A 10,299-nucleotide genomic window follows, 5' to 3' on the forward strand; every position below is an offset into this window, starting at 1 on the left:
GATATGCCCACATCCTAAGCCCCAGAAACCCAGAACGTGACTTTATTTGGGAAAACGTCTTTGCACATATAATTAATTTCAAGGTTTTGAGATGGAAACACCTTGGATTACCGGTGGGCCCTGGGCAATGAACAGCCCTTATAAAGGATTGAAGGCTGAAGAGCCAGGAGAGGAGGACTTGGCTGAGAAGAAGGGACTGATGTGCCACAAACCAAGAAACACCTGGAACCAGAGCCCCAGAAGCTGCAAGAGGCAGGGGAGGACCCTCCTAAGAGCCTCTGGGGGGCCACGGCCCTGCTGACATCTTGATTTCAGACATCCAACCTCCAGAACGGTGAGAAAGTAAACTTCTGTCATTTCTAGACCATCAAGTTTGTGGCGATGGTTACAGCGGCCCGGGAAAATGCAAGGGGGAGCTGCCCTCAGAAGGGGGCTCACGGGCCCGATGCCCAGCCAGGACGAGGATGCGAGGTCACTTGGGGTGTGGACGGTCAGGTGTGAGGATCGACAGCAAGGGTCCCTAACAAACAAGCTGCCCACCTCCAGGTCACTCTGCGCAGGACCTTCCGTCGGCATCCCAAGGCCTCCACTCCACATACGTGCCTGACACAGCGATCCAAGAGCACAGAAAGCCAACACGTGTAGGGAAAAGGGAAAGGAGACAAGAGGGTGATGGAGACTCTGCATAAAATCTCAGAGAACAAGATAAAATAACAGATTCTTAAAACAACTAAACTACTCCAAAACATTAAAACAACAACAATAGAGTAACCATGATCACTGGAGAGTTAAATATATGAGGATGAGAACCAAAAAACCCCCCAAAAGTGATAGAAACAAAGTTGAGGGGCACCTGGGTTGGCTCAGTGGATTGAGCGTCTGCCTCCGGCTCAGGACATGCCCCTAGGGTCCTGGGATCGAGTCCCACATCGGGCTACCTGCTCAGCGGGGAGTCTGCTTCTCCCTCTGCCCCTCCCCCTGCATGTTCTCTCTCTCTCTCAAATAAATAAATAAAATCCTATTTTATTATTAAAAAAAAAAAAAGAAACAAAATTGAGGAAATTACCAAGACGGTGGAATAGAACTAAAAGGACTTTGCAACCAAGGCACCAAGATGAGACCATGAACAGGTCAGTCAACCCCAGAAGTCTTGACACAGAGAAGGGAAATTGTGAAAGAAGTGGCTCGGGGAGACGCCAGAACTGAGGGCCTGCAGTCGACAGACCGGGGCCTGGGGGGAGCCCCGGCCCTTGGGGCCCCCCCGAAGCCCGCGCGGTGAGCAGATGGTCCTGCTCGGTCCCTCTGCCCCTCCCTGCGCCCGCTCGGCTCCGCCGGAGGCCTCAGCACTCTCATTTGGGGACTACACAGTAATAACATTTACATGCTTTCCCGTTGAGTAAACGATCCCGAAATCGAATCTAAAAGTTAAACAGGCCCGCGCCCGCACCACGTAGTCTCCCTCCACGCTTGTCCTTCTAGAAGCCAACAGTCCCAGGGCAAGGGCACGCACGCCCCGGACGCGGGGTCCACACCCCACCTGCTGCCCCCGCATCCCAGGGACGCCCCGCTTCCCGCCCGTTCCCTCCGGCGCCCTGGCCTCCCTCCCCAGGCCTCCTCGAGGACGCAGGCCGGCCTCCTTCTCCAGCCTCCCCTACTCAGGGGTTTGTGGTCCAGTGGCTTCCTGCGGAAAGGGGCGGCAGGTAAGCTCCCGAGGCCTGAGCGGGACGCAGGGCACCTGTCACTCCCTCATCCCCTAGCAGCTGCTGAGCGTGTGTGCAACACGGACAGACAGCCGCTCTCCCTCCCACCTGGAGGCGCTATCCCTGGGACTCCCGGGGGCCCCCCACCCCACGGGACTGCTGCTGGGACCTGCTGCCGGTCTGGCGCTTGAGTTCTTTGCAGGGCATCTTCCCCCCCTTTCTCTGCTTGGCGCTGCCTCTCCTCTCCCTCTGCCCTGCCTGCTCTCCCCTGCTGGCCTCTCTGGCCGGGAGGACAAATGGAAACAGGAGGAGAGGAGGCCCGGGAGCCCCAGCTGCAGCAGGGGGTCCCCCGGTGGCCTGTGCTGTGCTGCTCACGGCAGCTCTGGACCAAGACCCCCTTGCCCCCCAGCCCCCTGGCCTGCTCACGGGGATGGGCCAGGACCTGTGCACCTGCAGCTCCCCCACCCTCCGCGCAGGAACCTTCTCAAAGGCACCAGCTCACCAGCCCAGCCAGGAAGCCCTGCGGGGTGGGGGGGCCACCAGGGAGCCCACGGGGAGCAGGAAGGCTGTCCCCACTGTCAGTTCCCCAGGCCACTGCTAGTCACACCGGCGAGCTCCTACACGGACCGGACCGTGGGCCTCTTCTCCCTTTGTCTCTGTTTCTTTGTCTTCTGAACTGTTTTCCAGAGGATTCCTTCTCCCTCTCAACCTCTACTTCTGACTCCACGGCACTTGCTGGCTGTGGCTGCTCTGCTCTCATAGGTCTGTGTTCATGTTTCATGGATGCATCAGGTTTTCTCTAATTCACCGAAGACGCTAACGAAGCTGGGTTTGGGTTAGAGTTTTTTATGTCTTTTTACTTTTTTCTTCTGATCTTGATGGGTTGTTGGTTTTTTTGTTTTTTTTTTCTTTGTTTTTTTTTTTTTTTTTTTTTTTAATTTTTATTGTGTCGGTTGGATCATCTGCAAAGCAGAGTTTAGGAATGAATGACACGGGTTGGCAGCAAAGCCTATGATGGTTAAAATCCAAGCAGGCGAGCATTTCCAGCTGGCCTCCAGATACCAAGCAAGCTCAGGCTGCCTCCTCCTTCTGCAGGTCGTATCACACCACCCGCAGGGCCAGAGATGCCAGCTGGAGGAGGGGCGCCCCTCCCACTGTGGCAGGTGACGGAGAGGGGGCCTGGTGCCCCCTGGTCCTGCCCAGCTCCATCCCAGAAGCACCATTTCCACAGTAGAATGGACTCCCCCACCCCACCACCCCAGGCACACCCAACTTCGTGTCATGGTGGGTGATAGAAGAAGGACGAACCCTCTTAAAGATCACGTTCTTAAAATCTTCAAAGGCAGCGCAGACGGTGCCAACCCACCCAGCTTCCGGAAGGTGACATTGTTTTTGATTCACTACCTTGGCCTAAGGGGGGTGAGGGGACTTTCCAGCACTTCCACTTGGTCTTCCCGTTATGGTTGCTCTTTCTCTGCATTCCAAGGGTCCAGCTCAGGATTGACCCCTCTGTACGGGTCCCCCTGCGGTCGTGAATGCAGCACAGTAATAACCAACCATTTCTGCTGTCCTCATATTGTTGCCTCCCTATTTCTAGCAGACTGACTGATCACACTTGTCCAGGCGTCCCCGTCGCTGGGACAATCTCTCAAGTCACCACCATTAAAACTGTTGGCATCTGGGCCCCCTGTCTTGTGCCAGGCCCCATCCACAGCCCACATACCACTAGGGATGGGAGCCCCCTTGCCAACCAGGCTGCGAGCCATCTCTCCCCTAAACCTAATTCTTGGGTCCTCTGCAAAGCAGAGACATGCAAGAGATTTATTGGGCGCCAACACCTGTGAAAAATAAAAGGGGGGAGGAAGCCAGAAGTGTGAAGAGCCCTCAGATGGTGATGCAGGTCTAGCTCCTGTGGAAGGAGAGGGGAAAAAGGACCAGGAGGGGACGCCCCCCACCCTCCACCCCATGGGCCATGCAGCCCTGAGCACATCTCAGCCGGGCCCTTGGGAGTCTGGGGCACAGGTCACCCTCTTAGAGGACTCCCACGCAGGCTGGAACCAGTGAACCCCGTACCCCCGATGGTGCCCATCCCTGGGCTGACCTCGGCTGGGGTGTTTCTGAAGGGAGATCAGAGGGCACCCCTCCCACCCCTCTCTGAGCGCTCTTTCCTTCTGCATTTGGGTGTGAGTGTGAGGGAGTGTGAGAGTGAGAGTGCCCTACTTCGCTCCTCTCCAGCAGGTTGCCAGCTCAGCTCGCCTTCCATGGCCGGCAGGGCCGGCCGGCAAGAGCGGACTGCCGGGGCCTGGCCCTGGGGTGCCCAGCACAGCCGTGCCAACGTCACCCCTCCCAAAATAACTCGTTAGGTGTCTTCAGAGCAGATGCTCGGTCGGCCGGTGGGCGTGTGGGCTGAGTTTGCAGGGGAGGTGGAGGGGCCTGGGAGGGGAGCGAGGCTTACACTGCAGATATTCTGGGAGTCAGGGGGTCAGGGGGGTGCATCTCCACTTAGCCCCCCAGTTCAGATCCGCAGCCCCCCCACAGGGCCGCCCTGAGCCCCGGGCATCCCCTCGGTACTGCCCCCGTGCGCGTGTCCGTGTGAGGACCCTCCAGCCGCTCTCCAAAGGCAGAGAAATCTCGCCTCCTCGGAGGCACCCCCTCCCATTCTCTTTCTTTTCCTGAGTTGATAAGGTCACCTCCAATCCCACTTCGGAAATAATCAACTCACAAAATTTGTATTTCTCGGACTGCAGAGGCGAAGCTTACAAATCTTGCTCTCTGGCCGCGTCCCCTCCCCCCCCCTCCCCCCGACTCTGCTGTTGGCTGCACCCCGAGCACTGCCCCACAGCTCATCCCCCCCTGCTGACTCTGAAACGGGATCGGGGCCTCGTGTACCCTGTTCCACATGCAAAAAAATCCTCCACCTGCCAAGACGTTAGCAGAAGCAGCGGAGATGTCCACTGCTGGATGTCTCGGGATTGCCCGGGAGAAAGCAGTCACGACTCCCCCAAACGCCCCTAAAATAATCGTCAGCCTGGCTCCCACTGCGCTGCCGTGCTAGGGGGCTCCTGCCCCACATCCTGTCCATGCAGCCCCCTCAGGGCGCCTCCCTCCTTCCTCTGCACGCCCCCACCTTGGGGCCTCCTCCACGGGGCCACAGCGCCCCACAATTCACTAAAGCCCACTCACTGATGAAGTGTCGACTAAAGCCAGCATCGTCCCACTTGTCCCAGAGACGCAGCGTGGCTGGGGGGTGGGAGGGCCTTGGGGATGCCAGAGTTGGCCCACTTGGACCCCTGAGGTCTCCAGCCGGAGACGGCCAGTGAGGCCCAAAGTCACCAGTGTCCAGCGGGGAGGACTGTCCCAGCGGAAGAGGAGACAGTGTCCATGGAGGTCTCAATATCCACCCGGACTCAGGGCCTGGCAAAACAGACCAGAGGGCTGGGGACACTGGCTGGCATCTCCGTCCTACACGTGTGTCCCACCTCCGGCCCCACGGTCCGGACAGAGATAAGGGTCACACACGTGAGAAGTTAAATGCGTTAGAGTTTTCATGCCAGCACTGGAAGAAGCTGCATCCTGGGCCTTGTCTAAATCCCCAGATTTGCATGTAATTATATGCACAATTATGCAGCATGCCATTCTTTCCGCCCCACGAAATGTGGCTTAAGTGAACATTCGAGCGGCGCCATCCGTCCCATACTGAGCACATGCAAGATGAAGGTGACTCACAAACCCTTTCGGCTTGTGTCTGGACTGCCCCAGCGAGGAGAGGATTGCTCAGCTCCAGGAGACACAGACCCCTGCAGGGGGCGGCTCGGCGCCCCCCTGGGACGGCATGTTCCTGCACAGCGCACTCTCCGGGGTGGGGAGGCTCGGTATGGGGCTCTGGTACAACGAGCAACAGCCCCAAGCACCACCCACAGTCACTCAGCAGGAACGAGAGCTGTGGGTGCCCCATCGGGGTCCTCTCCCGGGACCGTGAACAGCTGACAGGTGTGTGAGGGCCCACGACCTGGCTGGGTCTGGGGGGCCCCAGATGCGGCACAGTGGGAACTAAGCAGGGTCGCCCCTGGGTCCCCCACCCTCCTGCTGGCCCTGACGCCTCCCCCACCCCAGCTTCCTGTGCCCCAGGCTTCTGGCTGACTCTGACCCTGCCTCGCACCTGGACCGTTGCCACCCCTACCCTGGCATTGCGAGATGGGGGAACCCGACATAGCCAAGGGCTTGGGACCACGTGGGAGCACGATGTCTTCCTTGGGTAACCAACAGCTGGGAAGAGCTCAGGGGGCAGGATGGGTGGATCCTTAGTGGGGCTCCTGACACCTGCCCTCACCAGGGCCTCAGCAATGCTGTGGGCCTGACCACCGTGTAGAGTACGGTTCTTTGGAAAAAATGCATTTTTTCCACGTATTGAACAACACCCAGTCCTGATTCTCCAACTAAGATTTCCACAGATATTCCTCTGGGCTTGATTATTGCAGTGAGTCGGAGCAGCTGAGTCGGAGCAAAGGTATTCAGGGGCATGGGTAGGGAGCCTGATGAGCCCACGGAGGGAACACCTGGCTGAGGCAAACTATGAATCACAATGAGACGAGCTTCACCAGGACAGTGTTCCCGGCTGTGGGAGGTGGGGGGCAGAGGAAGAAGGAGAGAAAGAGATGGAGAGAGGAGGAAGGAAAGAGGGAAGGAAGGAAGGATGGGAGGAGGGAAGGAAAGAAGGGAGGGAGGGAGGGAAGGAGGAAGTCACTTCTGCTAGGTGTGGATTTGACAGTAAGACGCTCAGGAAGCAGCCCTGAGCAGTCGTAGGTGAGGGCAGGAGCCTGATATCCTCCAACCAGGGGTCATTTTCATGTCTCTGCCCTTAAGTCTCACAACACCCTGTTTAAATCTTCATACTTTACTCAACACGCTTTGCTGGTCCAGTCCTCCCGAGAAGCTGACACCCAGACGAGATTAGCCATCCAGGAGGGTGCTTGGGGGAAGCCGAGCACGACAAGGACAGGGTACAGGGGGAGGTGGGTGAGTCTGCAGACAGGGAGGCTGCCCAACTCCACACGAGGAGAAGGGAGGAAGAGCTTCAGACTCCAGTGTGCCAAGAGCATCTTAGCCAGCTTGGGGGCATGTCCTTGTGCCAAAGTGTCCCTTGGAGGGGGTTGCACAGCTCTCAGAAACTAGCCTGTGACAGGGCCCCACGCAAGTGCCCAGAGCAGCCATGGACGTGTGATCTTTTTTGTTTGTTTGTTTGTTTGTTTGTTTCTTAGATTTATTTTTTACACTTTTTTAATTTAAATTCAATTTGCCAGCATATTGTATAATAGCCAGTGTTCCTCCCATGAAGTGCCCTCCTCAATGCCTGTCACCCAGTCACCCCATATCCCAGCCCACCTCCCATTCTGTAACCCTTTGTGTTTCCCAGAGTTAGGGGTCTCTTATGGTTTGTCTCCCTCTCTAATTTTTCCCACTCAGTTCCCTTCCTTTCCCTTATAATCCCTATCACTATGTCTTATATTCCATGTATGAGTGAGACTATATGATGATTGTCCTTCTCCGATGGACCTATCCATCAGAGATGGATGCATGATCTTACTGAGTGAGAAGCCCCATAGCAGGGAGCCTGATCCCAATTGTTCACCTGAAAACATTACCATCCGAAAGAATTCTTTTCTTTTTTTAATGATTTTATTTATTGATTGATGAGAGACACACAGAGAGAGGCAGAGGGAGAAGCAGGCTCCTTGCAGGAAGCCTGAAGCGAAACTCGATCCTGGGACCCCGGGATCACACCCTGAGCCAGACCCAGATGTTCAACCACTGAGCCACCCAGGTGTCCCCAAAAGGATCCTTTTCATGTAATTTGCTTGCCTGTCCCTTGGTGTTCCCCTCCATACAAGTACAGGCTCCCCAGGCTCCCCAAGGCTGGGACCTTTCTTTACCTATTGCATGAACCCCTGGCCCCTGACCCAGGGCCAGACACCGAGTAGGTATTCAAATGTTTGTGGAGCAGGAGAATGCATGGAGGCAGATCGTGGCTTGACACATTATTATATTGCAACAGAGATTTTGAAACCAGGGCAATTTAAGTCGCCAAATCAGAATAAGAAATATTCAGAATTTTTTTTCTTGCTTGCTATCTCAAAAAAAAAAAAATCACTTAATTGATAGTAAGAAACAAAAGTGTCGCAGGAGCTCATGAAGAGTGTAGCCATCGTGATCCCTGGTGCTGGGGACGCTCTCAATGTGAGCCTTCTCAGCAGAGAAGGTTTGTGATACACAAAACTACGCGTGGTATTATTTTCCTACGTCTGTTAGGCTTTCCAAAGGAAAACATTCCTTAATTGAGGAGGGGGGAAAAAGGATTGGATAGCGAGCCCCGCAGCCTGATTTTTGGCTTAAGGATACAGAAGTCATGTAGATGGGAGCTCGGTGTCCGTGCACATTAATCGCCTCCGGTACCAAGCAGGGCTAGGACATAAGCCTACAGCTGTTTCACCGTATAATGTTATATAAACAGAGCCCTCTGCACACTAGGGCAAAAGATAAACATTTGGGACAGAATAATTAGAAAAACCTGAAACCACCATAATCAGAAACAGCCCCCGAAAGTGCCTAATTTTAAGACAGCATTCTGTTACGGGTTTTACTAAGAGGTTTTCTTTTTTAACGAGGGTGGGGGTGGGTAATCCAAATGCGTGTGCTACTAAGTCTAACAATGTTCAAAGACTTTTTCATGACACTCGGTGTTTTAATCATTCCTGAGGGGACACGGAGTCCTTGACACACAAAGGACACAGGTTGGGGGGGGATTCCAGCTCGCCCCACAACGACAACAAGGTTATGCTTGGAAGTGGCTGGCTTTGATTACCCGTGTGGTGCTTGCTTTTTTTTTTTTTTTTTTTTTTTTTTTAAGATTGTAGGAAATCTCCACACCCACCGTGGGGCTCGAGCTCACCACCCCGAGTTCGAGTCGCAGGGTCTTCTGACGGAGCCAGTGGGCGCCCCTGCTTGTAAGGCTTTTGATTTCAAAGCGGGAGGCAGAGCAGACGTGGCCTGACTCGCCTGGACCTGAGCAGCCCCCGACCAGCATCTCCGCCCCCCCATCCGCTCCTCTCCTGCAAGGTCGACCTTGTAGACAGATGTCGGGGGACCACGTGCCGCCCCCTCTGCAGCAGCCCTGGGTGACGGGCAGACAAAGCGGATGCTGGGAGACACACCTGCTCACACACCTGAGCGTCCCCGGTGAGGAACAACCACGCGTGCCCGGGCAGGTGGGCCCGTGCTCCTGTCTGCCCGGCCTCCGGACCTCCGCCAACGACCTCTTAGCCATCATGGCCTGTAGCTCCCAAGGTTTCCCAACTGGGAAATGGAAGCCAGAAAGGTCGGGAGGCAGACCTGGAATCAGCAACCGCCAGGCAGTGCCCAATCCCTGCCCGGGCCTGGAGGTTCCACGGGACTTGAATCCGCACACCTTGCTTCAGTCTACACTCACTCTGCAACTGGGGGTGCGGGGACATTGTTTATGCGTCCATCAGTGACTCTTGCTGGAGCTGCTCTAGGCCGGAAGGACACAGGGGTGAACAAACCAGGGATGACCCCAGCACCCCACCCCAGCATCCCCGTGGGAGGACAGATGGCCCAGACACAAAGCGCCCAGTCCACGGAGCTCGGGCTGGCACGGGACGAGGAGGGGGCCTGACCCGTCCTCCACCTCACCTCCTCGAGCTGCACCTCTCTCCTCCCCCAGAGCTCGCCAGCCATCCGCTCTCCCTCTGTGTCTGAGCCTGGCTGTCCCCTGGCCACCTGCCCGGGCAGGTGATGAAGCTGACGGGGAGGGACAAACGACAGGGAGGCCGGGCCAGGTGCAGGCCCAGCTGGGGCAAAGAAGGAGAAGGAGGCCGCCCAGCCGTCCCGCTGCCTCTGGAAGCTGCCGCACTCACGGGATGCTTCTCGGCCCCCGATCTGAGCAGACTTTTACCAGGCTGGAAGAGAACACCCAGAAGAGAAGGAAAATAAAACTCTCCCTTCAGAATGCCAAGATGGGGAAATTTATCTTTGCACTTAAAAAAAATTTTTTTTGGAATAACATGATATGTCTGAGGCCCGTCTTGGAGTGGGAAGTTGTATTTATCCAACTGTTCCTTGTTATCTCCCTTCCCACCATGACAGGGTGAGGGCGAGTCTGGTCTGTGGGACTCTCAGAGTGGTGGGTGGGACAGCAGTGCGAGGTCAAGGCCCCGTCCCTACCCTGCAAGACCCCTCCCTACAAGCCCGTCTCTCTCCCCCTCTTCCCCTCTCTTCCTCCCTCCTCCAGGAGAGCATTTTGCATGCAGCCCCATCCTCCCATTTCCACCTCAGCCAAGGGACACGTCATGGCCCGACATACATGATCCTGGAAAAAGAGCGTGCGTGCGGGGCCTCCATGGAATCTCCACGTCTCGCTCTGGTTTCCCAACATCCCCATCCAGATCTTATAGGATGACACTTCTGTCAAAGATTTAAAAACCATTCTCAGGAAACCCGAGGGTTCCTATTTGACCCAGGCTGGGCTAACACATCCCACCGGGGGCAGAGAATGGGGCTCAAGATGCTCATGTGGGGAGAAGGC

General features: G+C 56.0%; 1 long non-coding RNA gene across 1 annotated transcript; it reads left to right on the forward strand.

The window, feature by feature from the left end:
- Nucleotides 1-1,453: 1,453 nt before the first annotated feature.
- LOC140616531 (uncharacterized) lies at nucleotides 1,454-9,795 on the forward strand. Its single transcript, XR_012016993.1, has 3 exons — nucleotides 1,454-1,700; nucleotides 2,796-3,080; nucleotides 8,605-9,795. It is a non-coding gene; the product is annotated as an uncharacterized lncRNA (long non-coding RNA).
- The last annotated feature ends 504 nt before the right edge of the window (nucleotides 9,796-10,299 follow it).

This window comes from Canis lupus, chromosome 24 (genome assembly GCF_048164855.1).
Source record: "Canis lupus baileyi chromosome 24, mCanLup2.hap1, whole genome shotgun sequence".
In the NCBI taxonomy this organism is placed as follows: domain Eukaryota; kingdom Metazoa; phylum Chordata; class Mammalia; order Carnivora; family Canidae; genus Canis; species Canis lupus.